The 26,154-nt window shown below is 34.1% G+C and overlaps 1 protein-coding gene across 26 annotated transcripts in view; it reads right to left on the reverse strand.

The window, feature by feature from the left end:
• Positions 1-26,154, reverse strand: part of TENM3 (teneurin transmembrane protein 3) — a 1,291,416-nt gene that overhangs the window by 1,057,748 nt on the left and 207,514 nt on the right. For 2 of the 26 annotated variants that reach the window (XM_038135895.1, XM_038135901.1), the window contains exon 4: positions 6,666-6,746. The exons of the other annotated variants lie outside the window; for them this stretch is intronic. The gene's annotated coding sequence lies outside the window, so the exon portion shown is untranslated. The remainder of the gene's footprint in view (positions 1-6,665; positions 6,747-26,154) is intronic. 26 annotated transcript variants of the gene reach the window in all.

Here is a 26,154-nt window from a genome sequence, read left to right on the forward strand (position 1 = left end):
CTCACTAAGAAATGTGTATTATTTTTCTTCTAATATAAAATTCACAGCTTTCACAGAAAACAAAGAAAATACAAATAAGAAAGTAAGCTATATTTGCTGTCAATAGATAATTATTATATTATTATATTTATTATATAATATATTATTTAATATATTAATATAATTATTATACTTATATTGCTGTCAATAGATAATTCAACATATTATGTAAACTGTTTAAATAAAAAATTATTATTTACTGATACACAGATACAAGTCCTATCGGAGGATCATTATCTGCAGTAGCTTACGTACATCATGAGACTGATGCTGGAGGCTGAAAATCTGATTTACATTGAAAATATACAGAAGTTACAGGACAACTGTGAAAATTTCTCCAGTACAAATTCAGATTAGTATTGTATCCAAAATCCTTCAGATGCAAGCAAACAATGTCCTTATCATTCTGTCATTTATGACATTTAATTCTAGAAGGCTTCTAGTTTTAGTTCTAAATTTTTTTTGACTTTGGGTTTTTGTGGTTTTTGGTTTTTTTAAAGTTAAGACAGTTGGATGTCTGCACTGGAGAAAACAGGGAATTTCAACAAACAACACTTGCTAAAATGACTTTGGATAATTAGCCCTGTTATTTATGACAATTCCTGTATAGCAAGCACTAAAATACAACATGACAGAATAAACATGAGTTATAAATCCCTGGAACAAAAGTCTAGACCTTAAAAAGACAAAGCATATAGCCATTCAAGAAAAGGTTCACAGAAGTGCAATGGATTTGAAAATACCTGAAGTTAACAGACAAGAGATAATTTCTAAAAAACCTTATTAATCCTATAAAGCAATCCTGAATTTTAGATTAAATTAGTCATAAACTTGTACTTCTGTATTAAAATGCTATATGTTTGAGGAGGGAAAAAATAAGTGAATTTCATGAAGAGCAAGAAATTGGAAAGCTTGTTTCTCATAATACCAACAATGATAATAATAATAATAATAGTAGTAATAGTAAGAATAGCCAAATACATTTCCCATGTTTTATTTGAAAATCTTAGTAATTTAAAGAAGTTTTGTATATCTGCATTATTTTCAGTTGAAAGCAGACTTTTTCAGCAACAGTCTGAAAAGAAAATGGCCAGAGAGGACTTTAAAAGATACTTCCTAAAGATCAATTTAGATATCCTGTGAAATATCTTGATTTGGTTTACATAATTCTGTTGCTGTACAAAATAGATAGATAAAGTAAAAATCACTTTTAAGTAAAGTATCAAAATGAGGAAGCATGCACACTGGGGAATTCAAGACTACAATGTGAATTTTTCCTCCTAATTTGTCTCAAACAGAGACAGGTTTCAAATTAAAACATGAGATTTAATTAACAATTATTATTTTGAAGGAACTTTTTAAATTTATAGTTTCCTTTAAAGCATAAATAAATTCAAATGGGTTGAAAAGAAAGACTATATTTCTTTTTTTCTGAATGAATTGTCAATATCCTTTTAGGAACTTAAATGCTAAGCTTTGGACATCCATTTATACAATAGTAAATGTCCACATGTAACTACAGGGAAAGAACCCTCAAACTATGAAAAACTTCTGATTTCAAGCAGATCAAAGCCAAAAAGCAAACAAGTGAGGCATGCTTTACTTATTCCACCATTTTAATCCATTTATTTAGATCTTCCAATAACACTCACTGTTCAAGTTGCATATTTACAGCAAAAATTCTAAGCAAATTATATAAGAACTCAAAATGCACACAGAATGCTTACTTATTAGGGATTTCTAAATGAGGTTTTCTGATATTGAAGAGAGTAAATAAAATAAAAAGGGAATTCACCTTGTGATGATGTAGTACATATTTAACAAAACTTTTAAAAAATGGTGTTATTTCATATTAACAGGGACAATAGTTATTTCTGTATCAATTCATCAAGCCTCTTTTACTAATTAGACTAATAAAAATATTTTTATGCCAATAGAGTTAGAGAGATGCATTCCAGCTGGTAATACTCCTGCTCTGCACACATCTGGGTTTGGATTTCTCTTATGCTGTGATGTTTTCATTGCATGGTGACCAAATCAATGAGTCTTCAGTTAGACATAAGGTATGTTTACAACATATCCCTTCAGTGCTTTCTGGTGATGGTGTATTGGATTTAAGTTATTGAAATACACCCATTAAAGCCAAAAGCACTAAATGCATCCACCAGTTTTAGTACATATTGAAGAATTTTGATAACTAAGAGGAAGTATATTCAGCACCTTATGGAAATTAAATCATCGATCAAATATATTTTGAAAACTTAAGGTAAAGCAAACAATCATCAGGAAGTCCTTTTAGCGTGTTTGTAGTTGAAAAATACAAAGAAAGGGACAATTCACAACTTTGGTATAATAAAAACCCCTGAACAGACTGTTAAACAGTTACTGTCATTCTTATTAAAAAAAAAATTAGCCTACAGACTATAACCCCATAACTCAGATTTTAGTTTTGGATGGCTGAGACTCCAAGGAAAATGAAAGCTGTATTATACATGTGTATATGATTATTATTGGGACATCACTTGCTTATTCTGTAGCTTTTCATCATGTTCTACAAACACCACTGGTTCAATTAGAAACAGTGCTGTCTCCCTCTGGGCTCTCCCATTTTTGCTGCCATTCAGCTGCTCTAAGCACCATGAACAGCTTTAAAGCTCATTGCAGAAGTAAGAGGAAGCTATTTCACATTAGCTGACTGGTTGTTGCTAATGTAGCAGACAGGAGCCAAGAAGGAAAAGAACAAAAGGGGAAGAAACCTTCCTTCTTGACCTATGATCCAGCTGCCATTGTCGGTGCAAAATATTGCAGAATGCAAGATCTGCCTGAGTTCTGAGCTCATGGGGAGCCTGGAGGTCATGCCATCCAGGAAAGATTGATCACCCAGGGTCATCCAGCTCCCACAACTCAGATGGATGTGGAAGCTGAGAGGTCTTGCTACTTTCCAGAGTAGCAAGATATTGCTGAGTTCGTAAGTGAAATCTTGCAATTATGACAAGAAATTGCTGCCTCTCAGGTGAAGGAAGGTTTCGGAACTAAATGCTAGATGGGAGGCAGGAGTCCACATCTTAGCGCTCCCACTGAGCTCAGCAAGCTCTTCCTTCAGTTTAGCTGTAGTTATTTATAGGGTCATTTTTTCCCCCAGTTTTTCTTTTACTTTGAGAACTGTATATGGAGAAAAAACCTAAATATTGGGCACCTATCTTGTCTTTTCCTCCTGTACTAAAGGAAAATTAGTTTTTTAGACTAGTTAATATTGCTTTGATCTGCAAACACTTTTTTGGAGTCAAGATAAGCAAAGAGCAACTCATGCAAACCTGTTCTCAAAGCAGAGGTGAAAGAATGATTCAAAAGTTATAACCTCCTTCACCTCTCCATTTTAGTCTCAGGTAGTTGTCTTGGAAACCATGCTTTTAAACTATGCTGATAAATACTATGGGTAGGTGATGCATCTACCCTCTCTCCACATGCCAAGGCCACTAGCGAAGATCTGTAAAGTACCTTGGAGACTGTTTTGCACAATCATGGTTCTGTGTCCAACGGAAGCATCAGTGCTGAGCACTATTAAGGCCGAGACAGTCCTTTCCTTTCCTTCCTGTTACCAGGCCATAATTGGGCTAGCCTTTTAAGAGGGCTCATTGGAAGTTGTATATCAAGATGTATACCTTAAAAGATATGTATAAACATAGATATACAACAATTCAACATCTCAGTAATGTCTATATCATGCTTCTATTGTAATTTCTCAATGGCTGTCTCTACACATCAGTGCAGTGTGTGATTCCATTTTGCTTTTTTGACCTCTATGTTGAGCCTTTATTAATGAATCCTATTTTATGCTTTGGTGCCTTCATTTTTCTGTGACTCCCTTCCTGAACTAAAAGCATGCAAATTGATCTGAGTTGCTTTGATGAAGTGTAGTCAAGAGTCAAACTTTCAGCCATGAGACAGACTGTGAGTATATCCTAAGTAAACCCAATAATGTTTTTTCTGTTATAAAATAAGTAACATATTTGTGTCCATAATGCTTTTATGTATTCCAGGTTTCATACTGCACGCTCCGTGAGGCTAAATATTGGCTGTGCATGGAGACAAATACTGAATTAACGTTTGTAAATTATCTTACACCAAAATTTACCAGAAAAAAAAAATTAAGTATTAGCAAAATTAGGAGTACTTTTCCCTAACAGGCAATTCTTCTGAACACAAATTTCTTGGTAGAAGTAGCAAAGGAAGTAAGCTCAGACACATATTTTCATCTGTTATTTCCACTGTCTGAGGTGAGGGACTACAAACATTTTCTCACAGTTATAGCTGAAGCAAAACCAATACATTTCAATGATATTATTCAGTTTTTTATTTGTTTGATACTTGATTATGGCAAGCTATAACACATAAGCAAGCTTTCATATTTTTTCAGAAGATTAATAATGCTTTATTTTCTCACAAACACCTTTCCATGATCTACCTGTCATCTTCATTTTTTGTAAAAAAAGAAGTAAATAAAGATTATTGCGTTTGAGAGGAAAGATACTGAAACTATGAACTGAATATACACTAGAGATTCAGAAACAGGAAGGAAAGAAAATAAATACTCCTCCAAATAAACATGTGTTGCCTTTATAAAATGTCATTATTTTTGAGGGTATCATGGATTCTTTACAGGGCAATGCAATATAAACAAGAAAGAATGATCCACCTTATAAATATGAGCTGTGAAAAATATGAGCTGTGGGCATGTTTTCCATCTTCAGATATATTAATTGTTGTTTGAAGTTATTCTGTAGTCTAAATGAACCATGTGAGAATATACAACTTAAAATATATGGAAGACTAAGAAAAATATGAAGCATTTTTCAATAATGAACATAAGCAAAAGACATATTTTCAAAACACTGGATGCATTTAAATCAGGATAATAGGAAATACATTTTAGAAGAAAATCTACCTGTCTAAATGTAATTTATTTTTCTAGACCATGGAGGCTTTGAATATATGTCTACCTAAACATTTCAATATTACACTACAGGATGGGTAGACGCTAAACATAAGAGAAAATTTTAGTATTGGAGTTAATTTCCTGTCATAGCTTCCTACTTTTGATTTCAATTGCTCTTAGGAGAGAAACACAGAGTTTTTCCTACGTGGACATATTCCACTTGTTTTCTAAGACAATAATTCTCTTTAACAAACAAAAAACCAATCAAGAACAAAGTTTAAAGTATGCAGAAGGACTATAAAGCTAGAGCCTTCATTGGTAAATTTAATTTTGGTACCTGAAAATGCAGATATGCTTTTAAACTGCTCTCTTGCTCTTTAAAAGCCACCATGAAACTTACTCCAAAATCAAGAGAATGCCATGAAAGTTCTACAGCAACAGAGCTTAGTGTATCAGTAACAGAAAGAAAGGAAAAGTAGCATACAAGTAGTATATAAGATTCACAGCCAAGAGAGCTGCTCTGATCTTGTGCCATTCCTATAAAGCATTTTAGAACTTGAGGAAGTAAAAAAAAAAAAAAAAAAAAAAAAAAAAAAAAAATAGCCTGTAGTGACTGGTAAGGAATTTAATTGTTTCTCAGGACCAGTTAAATTATGGCTTAACGTCTTGATCTTTGGAGAAAGATAACTGTTTGTGAGAAAATGTTATTTCATTAATGATTCTTAAATATTTTATGTGCAAATTCCTCCATACACATTTTTAAAAAATAAATGTTCTTTTTCTACCAAATTTTCTTTTGCTTCACTAATCCACCTATTTAAATACCCATCTACAAAAGGGGCTGAAAGAGGATCTGGGCAACTACAGATAAGATGTGTGGATGTAGCACTTGGGAACATGCTTTAGTGGTGAGCTTGGCAGCGCTGAGTTGAATTTGATGATGTCATAGGTGTTTTCTAACCTAATTAATTCTATAAAGCCACTCGTGTTTAAATAATTAGGGTGATATTTTTCCTCATATCTTTTAATAACAAGTGTATTTGGCATCTATATTGGTAGATTTTATTCCATTTATTCTTTTTTCATGAAAGAAAAAAATATTTAGTAGCAGTACTAGTATTTAAATCACAGGTTGCAAACTGTTCTATTAGCTCAGCATAAATCTATAACTGCCTCAATTCACTAGGAAAGCTTACTTAAATTTCTTTCTTGATAAATATTAATAAACTCGCATTTAGGCTACAGAAAGCATCTTTTCCCCAATAGTTACATTCCTACAGTATCTAAATCATGTTTAACATCAGGTAAAACTTCGAAAAAGGCTCCCTAAGAATGTAGCTCCATCAGGAATAATGCACTCTCATAATGTACTATGACATAATTAATCAACCATAGTTTTGAAGTCTCCCTTAAACAAACAAACAAACAAACAAACAAACAAACATACATCATGGACTATGACAAAATTAATTAACAAAAGTTTTGAAAATAAGTCTCCCTTACAAAAACCAACCAAACAAACATCACATTGTCCTGGCACTTCAAGCTGTGCTAGAAGGACATTTCATTATAGAGACATGAAAATGTGGCTTTTTTTCTTCTCTTCTTATACTATAAGGAACTAGAAGGCTGTTACTATTGCAAAGCATTCAGCCATGGAACAAGACAAAACAAACTGCTTCTTACTTACCTCATCAAAGTGGTTGTACGGAAAATCATGGTATGAAAAGCCAGTGTCCAAAAAGGAGACCGAAGAGTCCTGCAAACTGATCTGAATAAAGGGAGAGAGTTCATGGGGGCACATGCTCACAGGGCTTTCTCAAGGTTTTGGAGGGCACAGCCTCCTTTGATCCTAACCTTCCAGCCGCATGTTGCCCTCTTCCTTTCCCCACTGGCTGAGGTACTGGAAAGGTCCAGCCTTCCCAAACAGCTTAGCACATATTCCCCCCTGCCCTGAACCTGTTACCCCAAAGTTCAGAAGCTCAGGCTTGTGCAGACCCACTTGCCCATTTCAGGAGCCAAGCTGTCTGGGCTCTCTAACAAACCTGCTGCTTGAAGTCAGTAGAGACATTAAGACCCATTTCAAAGACGCTAACGCCCATACCTTCATCCCTGGAATTGTTTGCAAAGACTTTAGCACCCATGTTCCCTCTCATGGTAAAGTGTGCTATTAAATTTAGAGGGAATGTTATGCCCATTGATTTTATGTCATGGTATTAATGCTTCAAGAAAACAGAGAGAGACGAGACCTTCTCCAAAAGTGGACTGTAAGAATTAAGGTAAAATGTGAATAACTGAGAATAATGAGAATGGAAACATGAATAATTCTTATTAACTGGCCATCTCTACATTAGTTTCATAGGAAGCTCTGAAGACATCACCAGCTTATTGCCTATGATGATAAGAGTATATAAATCAAGCTCATGTGCTCATCTTTATTTCTCGCTACCCTACCTTCATGGAAAGCAATTCTACAGCTTCTCCTCAGAGATTAGAAACTTACTGCTGATTTCCAACTGAAAGTACTGCCCTTTTTATTTAAAAAGAAAAATATTCTTTGTTAATGCACCGATTTATTTTCTCTCTGTTGGTAGTGGATATACTTTCTCAACTCATGCCGTGATTGCATTTCTTTTTTTCATGGCTGGTCATTGGCATCCTCTGACTCATAAAGACAGGTCTTCTTTCTTTTCTTCCTTTATAATTCCAAACCAGAAGGCTTATAACAAGTTCTAACAGAAATTTCTTTGTCACTCTCTCTGTGTAACATTGCACTTCACAATATCATACTCCTGTGAAAAACATTCTGACAACAGTGTAAAAAAGGAAATAATAAGTGTTGCCTATATTGCTTGCTGTCCAAATTCTGATATGAGAGCATTACAATTTACCATCCCTTAAAAAACACTCTGTTTCAAACCAAAGCTCTGACAGAATTTGCTATCCCATGGCTTTTAAACCCATCCTGCCTACTGAAAAACTTCTCACACCGTGAGAATCACATCCAGCATTTGGAACACTTACATGCTGATTTTTCAGAAGGGAAAAAAAAAAATCCTGCTACCATCACTATTTCTAGAAGTCAAGACCTACTAACATTTTTCCGTTGGCGGTAATGGAATGTTACAGAAAATTCCCAGTCTGACCATTCATGAGGCTCTCTCTCAATTGCATTCCCAACACCAGAGACTTCCACAGCTGGGGCCGATCCCCCTCCACAGCAACATCTGCAGTGACCCCAGGGGTTCCCAAAGCAGGTTTCTCACCAGATCCATCCCAGGTTTGCCATGGCAGAGGATCAGATGTCCATAAAGCCATTTGCTCATGGCGCAGTAGCCCAGGAACAGCCCAAGCTGGTGCCCTCCAAGGAGGGACCCTGAACAAAGAATCCCCCGGGCTTTTAAACCTTCCCAGCCCAAGGGCACAAAGGTCTCACTGTCCCTGGTGAGCCCCCAGCTCCTGCCGTGTCTCCCACCTGCCAGTGCTGTAGGTGCCCAGCCCTTTATGCTGCCAGGGACTGGCAGTGCGCGGCCTCTTGGCTCTGCTCTCAGTGCCCTCAGCCTGGGCTGCAGCTGCACCCCAACATACCTGCACCAATGAAGCCCTCAACTAAGGAAGCCCAAGAAGGCTGAGGCTGCTTAGGCTTTTTCAAAGAAATGGTCCAACAACACAGGATATGTGCTAAGAGACTGCATAACCTTGTCCCGAAGACTTGCTCTGTATGAGAAGTCCTAGTTTTCAAATATGTTGATCATTGCAGCCTGTCTTGAAGGGATAGCATTGGAATAAAAAGCAATTCCACCTCTAATAAATAACTTAGATTGGGACTGTGCATGGTAACAAATGTTTAGGCTAGAAAAATTTCAGCATATTACTATAGTACATTGCATCTTCCTCTGTAAATTCAGTACAGATGAAAGCACATGTGGATTACCAGTTATGAAAACCATCCTGCACTATGCTGAGATTTAAACCCAGTGTATACCATTCACACTTTATATAATATTACTGCTATTGTTTGGGTTGCTGTCTTGACATTTTATTCCAGCTACAATCCCAAAATATGTACTTAGAGGAGAGTGAACTACAGAGTTCACAGCATGAAAATTTTCAGTGCAAAAGCAAAACGTAGTTCTTTGATGAACATCACTCAAATGGTTCACATGGAATCAGAAAACACTGCCAGAAGTGCTGTATGATTCTTATCTGACAGAAAACCCTTGCAGTTAAACAGGAGAAATCAGATATGTGGCACAATGAAAGAAAGGAAGCAGTAAGCAAATGGAGAAGGTAACAGTGAAGGCAGGAGGGTTAAAGGAGAACCAGAAATAATGAATGGAGAGATAAGCCAACAGGGAAGCCAGAGATACCAAGAATGAAAACAGAACTATGTGAAAGAATTAAAAAGCAAAAGAAGCCAAAGGGGGAAAAAAGTGTTAACAAGTGTTAATTAGGAATAAGAAACATGAAAAGATTATCACAGAAAAAAAAAATGAGAGGCAATATGAGAAACAGAAGATGAAGAAACATAGCCTTGGGCTCAATACTATTAATTTAATTACCAGTGATCTGCCAGTCTCTGACTTTTCTGCTACAAGGCAGTTCCTGCTCAGTGCAGACTTTCACAGAGTAATGTCAGCTTTCAATGACTCTCTAGGCTTTTGACTGTAGGACTGTAGTTCCTGGAGTTTGGTATTGCACAATTGCTCAGAATAAATTGTGTTTTACTACACTTAAAAACATCTGTTTGGGGAATAAGCAGATTAGGAAAATGCCCCAAACCCACAACTTCTTCTATATAGCAATACTCTTCTTTTTTTTCCACATGGCAAACTCCAAATTTCATAACAATACTTTTTTTATGTATTCAAGACTACTGCTTGCAATGGTTACCCTAAGTGCTTCTTCAAAGAATGTATTCTTTCTGCATCTCAATTACTAATTACTGGAAATTCTTCCAATCAATTTGCAAAACCTCAGGCTAAAAGTTCCCTCTAAAATGGTGGAGAATGCAGGTTTAATTTGAAGCCTGTTAAATGAGACTGCAACAGTTTAAAAGACAGCTAAATATAGTGTTACACATCACTGTTGTTAATTTCAGTCAGAGAACCAGTTATTCCTATTCTATTACTCATAATTTCAAGCAAGTGGAGGGAAAAATTCATTGACCTTGAACAACCTCAAGTATATTTGGTCTATAAACTTTGATATATCCTTCCTTCTGACTGCAATACCTTTTTCAATGTGCAAGTTCTTTTCTAAGAATAATAAAAAATGACCATTTCATCAAGCTTTTGAAACTACTGAGATTGAATCTTTAACTGAAAAAAGTTCACTATAGCGCATGGTGACTAGTATTAATTACTAATTTTATGCAAAATGACATGGCAAATTAATTAGCGATGAGCTATTTTGGTGGATATATGCCAAACCTCAGATTGTTTTGGGCAGAAGTAGCATGGCATTAAATATTCAACATGCTGTGGGATGTTCTGGTTACACTGGTCAATCATTAATTTCCTTTTATCCCTAGAAAGTAATTTTTGTTGCACTCAGCTGTAACTGATTGCGAACAGCTTTTTTATTCAGGCTCCTAATGTACTTTTCCCCAGTTGCTTTCCTCTGATTGAAACTGTTTGTAGTTACTTTATCACACAGCACAGGACCATTGTTTTTCTGTGAATATATTCTAATAGTCATTGAATATTAGACGTTAATATGATTTGCATTTATAGTGTTATTCTAAAAGAAACTCTAGAAATACAGCAACAACAAATATTTGAAATGATTGATAGAAATCAGAGAAAATCACAGATGTGCAAAATACTTCTTTCATCTGTAATAACTCAGAGTCATACCAATATGTTATACTCTCTAAACAGAATTAGCTATTAAAAGCAGACTTTGCTTCAGTCAGGATACTGTAAGCATTCATTTCGTGTACATTTGTACCACGACACTATTGCTATAACATTAATTTTACCATTATTACCATTGTATTGATTTGATTCCAAATCTGGGGAATAGCTTTTCTTTTAAGTAGTTCTCAAACCTGCTCTCACCAGATTTCTGGAAGGAGAAAATGTGCTTTACAGCTTTTTTTGTCCCCTTAATTAAAAATTCTGGTATATCAGAAACCAAGCTATATTTCAAAATAGTCTAATAATTTAGTTAAATCTGTAAAACAAATAAGCATTTGTGTGATAAACTTAAATATAAATCAGAAAATCATGGAATCATTGAGACTAGAAGGGTGGAATAATCTATAGATTGCCTATTACCACGTTCCTAGCTCAAAGTATGGTCAGCTAAAGCAGGTGCACAGTGTTCTATGTGTTCCAAATATCTCCAAAGCTGGACACTTAAATATTTTCTTGTCAGACGTAGTTCAGTTTTTAAAAGCTAACCAAAAAAATACATTTATTTGACATGTAACTTCTGTCTTACTTGTCTTTACTATTTTTCCTATCTTCCTTTTTCATCATAATGCAGAACATTATGACTTAACCATTATTATTTGATCATCAAAATACATTCAATTCATTACATATTAAAAGAGCAATATAAAATTCTGCAGATATTTAGGAAAAAATAGTATTTCCCCAATTATGCAATGAAAGGATAAATTAATACATATTATGTGAGCAATACATCATATTTTATAGGATATAAGAAAACTTGTATCATAACGCATTCGTTTTTATGAGCTTAGATATACTTCAATTTTGGCTGCTCTTTCCAAGTAAATCTTACATTAGTAAAGCTTTAGCATGACAATATCTACTAGTAGATGACAGAAGAATGAGAAGCCTCCCTAAGGAAACATCTCCATCACAGTGCTTACGTCAGCAGTGTCAGGCGATCAGTTGGCATATTAAGCTCTTCTCTCACTAGTCACAGTCAAGTGTGATTTATACTCCAAGGCAATCTGAAAATTCAGATTTTTCTGAATCTTGGAATCAGAACCATCTTACTTTCTTTCTGAAGAAGGAATACCTTCCAAATTTCTGGGATGTGACGCTGGAAATGAAGCTTCATGAGTCTTCAGTCATTACCTTCAATATCTCATAACCATTCCTATCTTGTTCTACTATAATAGATTAGTTCCTGAAAGTTATTGCTAGTTAACTTTTTGCTTTTTACTTCAGCCTCTTTCACTCTGACCTTCAGACTAAAAAATAATGCATAAAAGGATACATCTATCAATCTTTTCTCTTATCAAAAAGATAAATGCATGAAAGTTAAAAATTAAAACTCTTCTTTTTTTTTATATTTCTGATTTTAAAGAGTTTAAAGCTTTTCTATATAGAAGTACAATTAAATGATTGACACAAAGTGTCCATCACTTATATCTCTTACTTTTTCTGAATATTTCAACATTAAATAGATATTCACATCATTTAGAATTTGAGACCTGCTTACTTTAAGTAATTGTCCCATTATGAAAGTGAATGTACTTTACTATTTGAGATCCAATTAAGAACTGGTAGGGCACTCAGTAAGTATGATCTTTCTAAATAGTTAATGGTAAGGAATGAGCTAAAACTCAAGATATTTTAAATTTTCAAATTACTTACATACCTTGTGAATTCCTTAGATCCCTGACGATGTCAAGATTTTATTGGAGCACCACTTGTTCAAAATGTAAAAAACCTGTTAATGGTATCATGTTCACCAAAGTAAGCCACTTTTTCTTTTCTTAATTCTTGTATGCAATAGAATATCCATGGAAGCAAATTGTTTGGATGACATAACTGACCTGACTTAGAAACATAGGCAGTGATACAGGTTACCATTAGTACATTCAAATGTTGAGTGCACTGGTGAATTATTTAAATATCTTATTCTAGCGAGTTAAACTTAAAATATGCATGAATTCATTGATTTTTTATTTTACAATCATCTTAATTAGATACATTTTAAAGAAATAAATGCCCTTTTTTGTTGTGATGCACATAAAATTGCCACTGATTTATTAGTAATTTGACTAATACAAAATTAACACAGTAACAAAATTAACACAGGAAGCTTAGAATGATCAGTATGAGAATATATGTGCTATTTGCTATTGAGGAAATCCATTTGTGCAACAGTCATAATTTCTCTATTTGCACACTGTTCAGCTCTGCAGTTCAGTCATTAGGTACACAAAGATTCTTGAAAATGTTTTGGTTTAAATTCTGTAATTTTAAGAAAATGTTCTAGGATACTTTCTAAGCACATAAAATATGTAAACACTGTTTTCCTGGGCTTCTTGTCCATCCTACTAGCTTTCCCTAATAGTTTCATCTCCACACATAGATAAGTAAACTGCTCCAAGTATGAGTTTATTTTCCATATTTGCCAATGTTTTTTCACAGCTTAGTAAGTCACCAGGAAGCTGCAGCATACATAATGTGGATCAGCTCCTGTCAACTACTATTCCAATCATATTTGATTCCTTTGGAGAAGTTCCAGACTTCACAATCCTGGAATTCATGTTCTGATGCAATTCAAATCATCCTTTCCATCATGCTGCTCCAAGCATTCAACTGGCTGTCATGATAGTGACAGCTGTTTATCTGCTAACCTTGCGACCTTTCTTCTACTATTGTTCAAGCCCACTTGGGGAAAATTCACACAGTAAAACTGATATGCTAACCACTCCAAAATCTTTTCCCTAGAGCTATTGAAGAGTTATTAAACAAGAACAAACAAGTTAAAATACTGGGGAGAGACAACGTACAAAAGTATTTTCTGTATGGTACCAAATACTTTCCTGGTTTTGAGACAGAGTCTTCCCTGGATTTTTCCCCAAAAAAACCTGAGGTATATTATATCTCAATTTTCCTGTTTTAAATTTTATTTTTATTTCGGAGATGGAAGAAGACAGGCTTCCTTCTACTGTGAGAATAAAGATTTCTCTAGTTCTCTCGAACAGCTGCAGGAATGACAGATTGTAAAATCAGTTTTCATTGCAGATGAAACACCAAATAGATGAAACATCTGAAGACAGCATTTTTATTAGTGATGAATGAGTAACTTCCAATGAATAATTTACTGAGCAAATTGAGCCAATTTTTCTACTTTTACAATATACACAAGCAGATCACAATTTTCTCATTAACTGAGATCATTTGCCAAATTCTTGTAAGTTGTACTTGTAACTGAATATTGATTATGAAGGGATGTCTTCAAGCCCTCCACAGAGAAGTTGCTTTTTGTTTGCAAGATAGCTCAGAAGATAAACCTTCTGCACTGAATGGATGACTGCGTAAGCATTTCTGGCAAATTATGAATGTGGACTTTAATTTTGTTTTGTACATATTTTTATGGATGAAACATTTCATTTCACCTTCTTTGAACGTTATGTTTTGGGAAAATCAGTGGTACGCTGCGTACTGCAAAAACAAGAAAAACACCAGTAAGCATATCAAATGAACCTTCAACATTTGATTTCTATTTCTATCCTTTAAAGTTATGTTGATTTTTTTAAAGCATAACAGATGAAAAGAAAATTAACAGCTGACAAATCACACCCAGTCTCATTGTTCTCTAAGTTGGATTTTATAAATGTTATTGGCATAATACAAAGTCCTGACACGGCCTGCAGAAGGTTTTCTATAGATAATCTCTAATTATATAATCATATTTTAAAGAGATTTTAATTTTTTAAAGCCCAGATCTTTTTGATTAAGCCAGCTTCATACAAAAGTTCTTCATTGAGATAAAGCATAATATTATTAATCATGAAAACAAAGCAACACTGAGTGGTATATGTATGGAACGAGTTCAGAATTGGCAGATGTCAAATCAGAGCTGTCATCATCAAGATCAACAATTTAAACCAGCTTCTGTGGGATTAAATCATAATTAAATTACCAGAACTAGGCAATGCTATGTGCACTTTTCATCAATAACTTGTCATACAATACATTTGAAGCAGACTAATGAATGATTAAAACAAATGATGAACATGAAATGGTTAGCAAAGACTAGAGAATGCTTATTTAGGATAAGTGCCCGTGCCGTGGACAGCAGAGATTTTCTGATACAGTCTAAGGCAAATCAGTGTACATAACACTGTGGCAGAAAGGTGCAGTTTTAAAAAACATACATAAAAAATGATATGCTTAGACTTAATCAGTGCATAAAAATTGTGACACTAACACAACAATACTGTATGCATAACAATATTAGTATCCTATATCTAATTAAACAGAAAAAAACTCCCAAAAGCGATTGAGGATGGAAAAAAAAAGCCTTAGAATGAGAGAAATGAAATGTTAAAGAGCTAACTTATTCAGATTATTAAAAACCACAAATACAGTTGTTTTCTTTCATAAAAAAATAAATACTGCCACTATGTCAAAGAGGATTTAAACCTATTTAAGGTTTAAATCTTATTGGAAACATAAGCCCTGGTAATACATAGTCTTAATTACTTAGGCAACCCTGCCCAGAAAGCACTATATAAATCCACAATACTAGTGTGATCAGAAACAAAATATTTTCTGCAAGAGTCAGCACCAGTGGTACACTTTCATATGCTCTTGGGGAATAAATTTTAGGTTGGGATCTGACTGCTTCCAATTTTGACTTCATTGGAAGAGGAGGAAGACATGCAGAGGTGATGTCTTCTTGTGACACCAGGTTGGAGTCTTCATGTCAGACAGAAGCCCACATGAATTCCCCAGGAACTGCTGATGTGTTACCATATACAGATGGTCACCAATTCCAGTTCTTTTCAGGAAATTCAGAAATATCAAAAGAAATTCAAAGACAACAGCTGTCTTAAGAGAGAACAGAACTGTGATTATCTGGCTCTGTGCTTATAATACTAAAGCTTTCAAGGCTTGAATGGAAATAATTCTAACAAGATACATAGCTTACAGTCAGTTGAAAGTTGAATTTAAAGCATGAACTTCAAAATAAAAATAGTTGACCACTGGATCAAAGTACTGAAAAATTAGATTCTCTGCCCCTTCTTGTACTCAAAGCAAGACTGGATACCCTTCTGGAAAATATATTTGGGCACACACATTGTGCTTTTGTGAAAAACAAGCTATTATGTTAAGATCTGTGGCATGAAAGTGCCATCTAAGAAAGCATTAGACTACCTGGCTGTTAAATACCAGAGGTTAAACATGAGCAATCTCTTAACTTGATTTCACTGCCACCAGCCCCATTCAATCTCATGCCACAGGTTATGGTCCTGACCATGGCGCTTCCACAGTAAGTCGTGCATGAGTGTGAATCTGACCTCTGCCCATGAGTTAATCACATGGAATAAAGCCAAGTCATCAGTAGAACTAAGACTAACTTCCATGCTGTACTTTCCAATCCTCTGTATCCACCCCGATTCCACAGAAAAAGCAGTACAAACGAAACACAACAACTTGTTTTGGTCTGAATTTCTTAATACACAATTTTATAATTGTGTATTTTATACTACGTGGTCAGATCTAATTATAACAAATTATAGATCCGCTTATACATCTAAATAAATGGGCAGAAGATTTCTTTAAATAGGAAAAAAATGCTGATTCCATTGGATGTTTTTTAATCATTTCTGATTTCCAATTTTGCAGTGTCTTCATCTGTTAATGCATCTTTAACAGAGCAATAAAACAGGGTTCTAAAAGTAATGAGCTGCTACAACATAACATAAATCTCCTGCACCATCACCTTTTCTGTGCACATATGTTTAGAAGACCATAGAGAAAGCATCTGTCAATAGCTGTAAGCCAATCTTAAAAATAAATCTGCGATTTACTGCCTGTGGTAATCAGGCACTCCACGAAAGATATAAATCAATATTTAATAATGGATGCTGCCCATGATTTAACTAATAAATAACTTTCTGTATTCAAAAATGCAATTTGAATGACTCCCATGTAATGGAAATAGATACCTTATCTTTAATTAACAAGCCAATCCAGCTTGTTATCACAACGTCAAAGGGTAGGTTTGTCTGGACGCCAGACAGCATATAGACATTGGTATGATTGGTCTGACTTTATTGACACTTCTCTACTCTGCTCTAGGACAAGGAAATGATGTTACTAAAAGTGTCACTAGAGGAAGATCAAAAGTGACAATAACATGTAGAAAACACAAAGTTACTGGGAGCAACTGTTATGCAGCTGGAATTTAGAATATTTTGACACAGAACAAGAAACCACCAATACTCTTCAATGGAGAAAAAAAATCAAGCACAACTTCTTAAGGGAGGTAATCTTCAATTTTTTTCATAATGATCATAGAAAAGAAGAATCCAGGATATCTGCGTAGTCCATAGATATCTGCAGATGCTCTTCTACCCTCTGTAGAACAGCAATATATGAGTTTATTGTTGACAGCCTAAAAGGAAGAGTCTAGGATATCTGCATGGATGGCAATGTGAAGAGGTTTAAAACATGAGTATTTCAAGTTGTATTTTTCTGAAGAGGGATTATTACATGTTCTGGAGCCACAGGAACCAGAGCAGCATGAATAACCAAAACCAAAGCCACACAGAATGGCTTACAGGAGTTGAATATGACCCACATGTACAGACCTGGGCACAGCAAGACAAGTCCAACTTGCCACCAGAATAAGTAGGTTGTATAACCATTTGCAATAATTCTAGCTACTAAAGTAATAAGACATGTCTTGCATCAAACACCAGTAGTTATCCAGCTAGGAAGTAGTTGATGGGGTAGATGACACAGCTGATTATAAAGAATTAGCTGTCTGAAAAAGTAAGATTGGGCAACAACAATGATAAAAAATATTAAACCTGATTCAGCTACCTGGAAAGTCTTAACGTATGAATGAAGTTTCTCAAGGAAGTTACTATAGATGAGTGAAAAACTCCCTCCTAGACAAAAAACAATAAATAGCTGTTGCAGTTCAAATAAAGGTTATTATTTCCATGTTAATTCCTCCTGTAGATTTTTCTTTTAGCAAGTGTTTGTTCGAAAATATAAACAACTATTGACTTCCAGGATTCCTGACATAGTAGCGTTTGGTCGTGATTCCATTAAAAATAAATTCAGATCCATATGAACATGTCATTGCTGTATTCTGTATTAACAAGGATAACCTTGAAACACATCTGTGAAAAGACTTAGGCAAAATGGACAAGAATACCTTCCATCCCATTCTCTTTCTGCCTGATATTTTACAGTCGTCCTTCCTATATTTGGTTTAATTTTACTTAGTGCTTCCTGGTTAGCAGGGCTCTTGTTCCTATGCAGTGTGTAGTACAATAATTGAGCACTCGAGAAGAAGAGATTCTTTGTCAGGGAAGAATTTTGAAAAAGGGGGAAGAGTTTAGGGTTCATCTCCATCAGTAAGAAAGGGCAAAATTTACTTGAAATGCTTCACATAACAGGATACAAAACCCCCAAAAGGCAGACATCTTAACCTCCAAAAGAATAACATTGTACTACTCAAAGGAAAACTAACATAACTTTTTTAAGAAGAAGAACAGAAAATACTTACTTTGTTCAAAGTAGTTAAAATGAGGAAGTTCATATATCACAAGAGTAGCTTCTTTTAAAACAACTTATTTGCTCACATTTAATTTTGTGCTATTGCAATTTGCCCATCAGAAGCTACCAAAGTGCATTCCAACCTAAAGCTGAGTGTCAAAATTTTATACAGATTTCCACAAAAATGACTTCAATTTATTTGCTTGTGTGACATGACAGTAAATGTTAAATATACATGTTATTTGGAAAAAAAGAATCGTAACTACCACTTGAAAATGAAAGCAATAAAATTTCTAACTGTACTCCTGGACAACTTTGATTGCTATAAAGTAATCTTGAGACGAATTGAATTATTCTTGTTCTACATGATAGATAATTTAACATATGCACTAAAAGTGATAATGATCAGAAATGTGATTCCACAAAATTGACATTTATGAATGTATGGCTTCTGAGTGATAAGAAGAAACTTTGCATTTTCTGAAGAAATGAATATTTAAACTTCAGTTTTAAATCCATATAAGGCATAATGATACTTAAAAAATCATAAAGTTCAGGTATTTACGCAATTCCTACTTTGTACAAAAAAATAATATTATCTAGTGTTATAGATGGAATAGTTGAGATAAAGTCCTGCAAAATTCATTATGCAAAGTCCATTGGCAGTGCTGGAAATGGAGCCATGCTCTGGTGAATTGTTTAACTGCAATTATTATTAATGTGAAGTTGTTGGCAAAAACAGTGAAAATAAAGTCCAGGTTTGCTGTTGCATGATTTGCGCTAATATAAAGGGCTGCACTTTTTACTTCTGATTTCCCACAGACAAAAAGATGACGAGATGAATAGACATACAATATGGATAGATACTGAATTAAAAATGACAGGTTACTTGCATATGGGATAGGAAGTTTGCTTCTCCTCTGCTGTGTCCTTATCCACCTATGCCTCTCCACCCACAGCAGAAAACAATTGGGATTTTACTTTTCTAGGAATAAAACTGGTATTTATTGTGGAAAACTACTTCAAGATGGTATGTCTTAGAAAGTGAGTAATTTAAAAAAGTGCCATTTCTGTGTCATATAACAGTAAAAAGTACCAGACAAATGAAAAATACCAGTTAAAACACTGAGTGCATTTGCAGGTTCAATGTCCACAGAACGGTCAAGCAAAAGAATATTACAGTGGAAGAAAATGTAATGGACAATAATAACTACCCCATTATTTGATAAAGTCAACAATTGGTATTCTCATTAAGATTTATGTGTGATGCAACACAAATGTTCTACCACCTTTATCTTAGGTAGGCTTAGGTGGAAAAGAAGTAGAAACAACAAATATAGTCAAACAAACTAGTCAGACTACTAAATCACCTAATAAAAAATTACTTGCATACTTGCATACTTTGGCTGTACATTGTGAAGGATAATTTATTTCTGCAGACAAATATGCCTGCTTAGTAAGTACAAAAGATGCACTCTAAGGCAGGTATTTTAGCTACTGCCAATTGTACAGAACAACGAATTTGGAAAGACATCTGTCTTCTGAAAGGGTCACTCACTTCCAGAGATTCTGAAATGTAGATAGCAGAAGATTTTGGAGAAGCATGAACTGATTTTTAGAAATAGTGTTGAAAACAAAAACATATTTTAAAAGTAGATTCAAAGCTTTCAAAAAGATTTTTTGTGTAAGAATTTAGGGATCTTGACAAACATATAACCAGAAAACAGAACACAGATAGGGCTATTTTGTTTTCATGTTCATGAAGTCTATCTTTTTTACTGGAAGTTAAACAGCCTTTCATTGATTAGCGATTACTACCACAGTTTATGAAAAGCTTTGTTTTCTCTTTTAATAACACTTTCAATAGAGATGTATATTTTCTAATTATGGTGCTTCAGGTCACATCCTTATTTTTTCTGCTTTTTGAGTTTAGTTTCAGTTTTGTTCCCCCAGCAAAAATTTGTGGTGATATGATAAACTTCAAGGAAAAGATAGCAAAAGCAGGAAATCTATCACAGTACAGAAGTAATGGCATTGTCCATAAGATATTACAAATTTCTCAAATTAACTATTCACACATTATACTAGATTTTAATTATTCAAATACATGATGAATTGCAGAAAGCATTATATTAAAAAGACGCTAAGTGAAATAGTGACTGCAATTTTGCCAGAACTGTTTTTATTTGTACATGGATGCCAATGAAAAAGAAAAAAAAAAAGAGTAAGAAAATACTTTTTGATACTGGTTAAATTGAAATGCAAAATGCCTTATCTGAGAAAAAAAAAAAAATAAAAGTACTGTAACCACTCCTCACAGTCTGAATTGGAAAGATATTGAAGTCTTATTTAAGTTTTGTTTAATAAGTTGATTTACTTAAATTACATCATAAAGATACTTATTTACTCTACTAAGTAATCATCGTGGATCATAATAAACCATTAAGCAAAGCAGAAATTGTGTAAGTTTAACGTACTGCAGAGGCTGAGGCCCTTCTCATTCACTTAGTTAAAACAATTAAAAACCATTTTTAAGGGAATGTACCCATTTCTTGGTCAACATTCTGCCATAAATTACACAATGTGAATCTGATTAAAAGCATGGAATGAAAAGTCCAATGCTAAGAACAGTCATGGAATTTTCATTCATTCGAAAAAGAGGAACTAAATTAGAAATATATGGTCTATCTCACCAATTCCTTTTTTTGAGGCAAATGCCTACTAGATATTAATCTAACTTGGGAATCAGAAGCCACTCAAGTGTGTAAGGCCTGCCTTTGAAATTTGGCATGGAATAGGAGAAAAATCTCCTTTTATCTTGAAATACATATTCCTACTGAGAAATACAAAGGATGGAGGACAAAGAGAAGAGCAGGTTGATAGCTCTGAGAACAGACCTTCCTCTTTTTTCCGTTCCCTCCAGAAAACAGAGTTTTGACCTTCTCTAGGCTAGACTCAAGAAACTTAGTCATAACTAATAGTATGTGAGAGGTTACTAGCTCAAGAATACTTTTAATGTAAAACCTGCCACCGAAATTTTTACATGGTTTGTTAAAAAAATGATTTTTTTTTCTTTTTTAGCGAAAATGTATAGTAGTATAGATGTTTATACTTTATTTGAATTTCATGGGAAATTTGCCTTACAGTCCTAGAATGTATATGTCCTTCTATACATGTGAAATTTATTCGGTTTTACCCTGCTCCAGAAAAGACAATCTAAAGTAAACACAAGTTCTAAGCAAAAAGATATCAGGTTTGTCTTGTCTGGGAGTGCAAAGCGTTCAGTTAGCTTAAAATAAAGAACTAGGTATAAAGTTAGTCTTATAGATAATTTTTTGTAAAAAGCAGCTTAACTTTTAAGTTCCTTGGACATTTCCAATGGCCTACATGCAAAGCTTTTCTAGTATTACTTTTTTGTATGTTGGTAATAAGAGAACCAAACAAAGATAACTTCTTTGCATTGAGGAAACAAGGTAGTACATTGTTATTTCTAGGCTGACACTGTCAGAATAAGGCTGCTAGTACATCACAAGCATTAATGCAACCAAAAATTCAATTACAAATACAAATATAGGTAATGAAAAAGCAACAAAAATAGAAAAAAAGAATGGTATTGATGGGAATGAACACTTTACTCAAACCCATTCTTGAAGACAAAAGGCAAACATAAGAGAAGCACACAGAGTATACAAGCAGAAGGCACTTTCCTCATTATGCCTAGACCACAAAAATCAATCACAGTTTCCTTTATACAGTGCTCAGTATTGCAAGCAGTAATGGAAAGATAAAGAGGATCATGATGGAAAGAAATCTGTAATTCTGATCTGAAGGTCAAACTTTTAAAAATTGTTATTGAAAAGAGTATTCCAATTTTACTGTTAACATCTATTTAAATAGATAAGGAACAAATATTGCAAATAGTTTTCAGTGTTTACTTACCGGAAGCATAGAAGGGTTTGGGCTGGAAGGGATCTTAAAGATCATCTAGGTCCAATCCTCAAAACTGTAGACTAATAATTTTACTTTCAAGGAGTTTTCAAAAAACTTTTGTAGTTATAATTCCATGAAATGGACAATCTAGTCCATAAAAATATCCTGATTGTAGAAATTAATATAATATTATTGCAGAAAGATTTTTCCGCACTTTACATTTGGTCCTAAAATTTATGGTATTGTAAGTTTAAAATACTCTGCTGTTCTTTAAGGATAACTGAGTCTTTGTTGCAAAGCTTCTAACAAAATATCAAACATAAAAGAGGCCAACACCCATTCTTTTCTAGCTCTGTTGCTTCTTTCTGAAAAATGTAAATTTTCTTGGATCTTATTCACCTTTGAGTCGCTGCTCTTAAACCAGTGCTTCTAAACCATTTTCCTAGTCAGACCAATTCCACATCTTCAAAGTCTGCAGGATGCAGTCCCTCTCAATCAAATGGTGTCAACGTATAGAGGAAGGTGTCTTCCTTAATAAACAGAACTGAAAACTGTGTTTACACCCAGGTCAGGACATTGGAAATTACTGTGAATGGAAAAAATTGTAAATAGGGAAGTAATATGGATAGCCCTGTAGATGTCAGGAACATTTCCTGTGGCAAAAGGAGGTTAACTGCATATTGCATATTCCTTATTTTATCCATTATATCACTTCTTTTATCCATTTTATCCATTTATTCCTTATTTTATATTTTTATTTATTTTTCACTGATACTGAAAAGTTTCTAAAGTAGGATGACTTAAGTTGATATTTGTTTCATCATACCTTGTTTTTTTGTTTTTCATTGCAACAAAATTTGGCTAAATTTAATTTTCTTTATTTTTCTAAACTAAAATATAAAATATTTATTTTTTTTAAATTTATTGTTTAATTAAAATATTAAGTTTAAAATATTTCAGAGGAATATTTAGCTGAAGTTTCATATGAAGATCCCATAGTAGAGATTCTAAACTATTCCAGACCTCATTAGTGCTCAAAAGACATTTTTGCTATGGCATAGATAAAATCATTCTTCAATTCTATACAGCTATTTCTCATCTCATTCACAATATAAATAAAAAAATCACTTCCTTTTTTGTAGAAACTCTTTATTTATCAGAAAACTAATTTTTGCAACCCTTTAATCTTCTCTCATCTGAAGTAAGATTTCTTTCATGTCCTTCTCTTAAGTCATACTTTCTGATCTCTAATCTTTCATTGGGAACATAGGAAGTGCTCCATAAATACTAAGTATGCCTACTCATCAGACAAAACAAGTTTTGTTTTTTACTTATGCTGATTATTTAGTAACTGGAGAATGCCTGTATGTGAAGGGAATGCCATGTTATTCAGAGAAATTATAGTTTACTGACAGTGTCCAAATATCACCATGATTTTCACCATTGACACCAAACACCATATACAATTAAACACTCCTTACTCCTCTTGAATACAGAAGATTCTTTTCTTATCTCATTTTAATTTTATTGCTTTAGATATTTTTACTCACTAAAAACATGCCACAGTTTTCAGCTGTGGGAGTTGGCTTAATAATTTGATTATTCTTTAAAAAAAGAAAAGAAAAATCATTATATGATCCCACAGCTTCTTAATTATGGTTGTGCTATTATATTTTTAGAGGGAAAGATAGCAATTTTTTTTTATATGATACCTCATTAAATAGCTAAATTTAAAAATAGAAACTGGGCTGACTGGCTTCAATTAAGTCTCCCCAGGGAGTAGAGACAAAATAATACAGAAAATACTACTTTCTTTATGTCCAAGATCATATAAAGCCTGTATGCAGGCAAAATGTCTGTGCTCAAGCAGAGCATCTTGCAGAACTTGCAGAACTAGGACTTAAATTATGACTGAGACTCAGAGCTCAAAACAATGAACAATTGCTTTCATTGTACTTCCAGTGTTATAAGATGGAAGAGGAGAATACTTAAAAATGAAAACGACTTTTTAAACAATGTACTGTCCTGAAATACAATAGATCAGAGTAGCAAGTGAGCTGTGTAAAAACCTGCAGGGAGATAGGAGCACACTGAGTTTTCCACATTACTATCAAAGGGAAATCCTTGGAATCCTGTTGAGGGGAGGGTGAATGAAGAGAGAATGTTTCCTGTGAACATATATTCACAAGAAACTCTAGACTTCACACAAGCTCGGATAAAATACTCTTTATCCAACACCCTGAAAACAAAACCTACTACTAACATACTTCAGAATCAAGTTGCTATTCTTAGCAGATTCAAACTTTTTTTATTTTCATTAATTTTTACCATTTATATACCTATTATTCAGCATATTAAGAATGAATCCTAACCCAACTACATTGTTAAAGCTGGTGAAATTAGGCAGAGATATGCCTAAGCTGTAAATTTCAAGGGCAAAAATGAATTTCCTTGTTTCATAATCTCTTGTTTAGAGTTAATTGAAGCAGCAGTGGACCACATTAAGGTTACACATGTAAGCATGACTTCTTTTCTGCCAGTTACTGTGCCCTAACATTAGTAATTCTTTTAAATTTCATTGCCATGATGTTCATTCTGTAACTCCACTAGATACCAACGATCCACTTTTTGTATTCCCCACACAGTTTCTTATCTCCCACTGCACCGTCAGTGCTGTGTCCAGTTCTGGGTGCCCCACAGCAAGAAGGACTTTGAGGTGCTGGAGCAGGTCCAGAGAAGGGCAAGGAGCTGGGGAAAGGTCTGGAGAACAAGCCTTATGAGGAGTGGCTGGGGGAGTGGGGTTTTTTAGCCTGGAGAAAAGGAGGCTCAGGGGAGACCTTATCACTCTCTACAACTGCCTGAAAGGACAGTGTAGTTAGGTGGGAGTTAATCTCTTACCAGTTAAGAAGAGGCAAGAGAAAAGGGCCTTAAGTAGCATCCAAACAGGTTTAGATTGAACATCAAGAAAAGTTCCTCGCTGAAAGGGTGCTCCTGCATTGGAATAATTGTCCAGGGAAGCAGTGGAATCACCATCCCTGGAGATAATTAAAAGACAGGGAGATGTGGCACCTGGGGATATAGCTCTGTAGTGGACTTGGTACTGATGGATCAGTGATTGGATTTGATGATCTCCAAAGATCTTTTCAAACATTTACAATTCTATGATTCTATGATCTATATTATATCCTGGACCTTGGAAGCTTTTCTCCCAAGTTTTCTGAAAATAAATCTGTATGAAGGATGCATGAAATATCAAATACTCAGTTTACTAAAAATTAGTTTTCTAAATTAGTTTTCTGTTCTCTTTTTCTTGAAAAAAATTCCTATAAAGCTCTGTACCAAACAAGCCTTACATTCAGTAACACTCTAATTATTTTAAAACTAGCAGGTATTTGCCTGCCCTAAGGTCTGTATAACCAAGAAGGAATGACGTTAATTACAAAAAACAGTAGAAAATATTTTTTCTTTGTAAGTATTGATAGAAAATTAGAAATAAACACTCATATTTTAAAGAAGATACAGTGTATTCTAATGTTTTTCATTGAAATTAAATATTTAAACATATTTATAATGAAAAAGTGGTGCAAAAAGAGTATGTAAATATTTATGTGTGTTGGAGAATTATTTTTTCTTAATACTATCCTATATTTGATACCTCCTTTTGATAAAAAGCCTTCCAAATCTCCTTACTCTGACAGTTGGTTCTGCAATCCATTAGTATAATGACAGTCTTTATGTTATAGCAGCTAAAATTTTGTCAAGTATGTCAATTTTCATAAAACATAGTCTTTA

This window comes from Motacilla alba, chromosome 4 (assembly GCF_015832195.1).
Source record: "Motacilla alba alba isolate MOTALB_02 chromosome 4, Motacilla_alba_V1.0_pri, whole genome shotgun sequence".
NCBI classification, from domain to species: domain Eukaryota; kingdom Metazoa; phylum Chordata; class Aves; order Passeriformes; family Motacillidae; genus Motacilla; species Motacilla alba.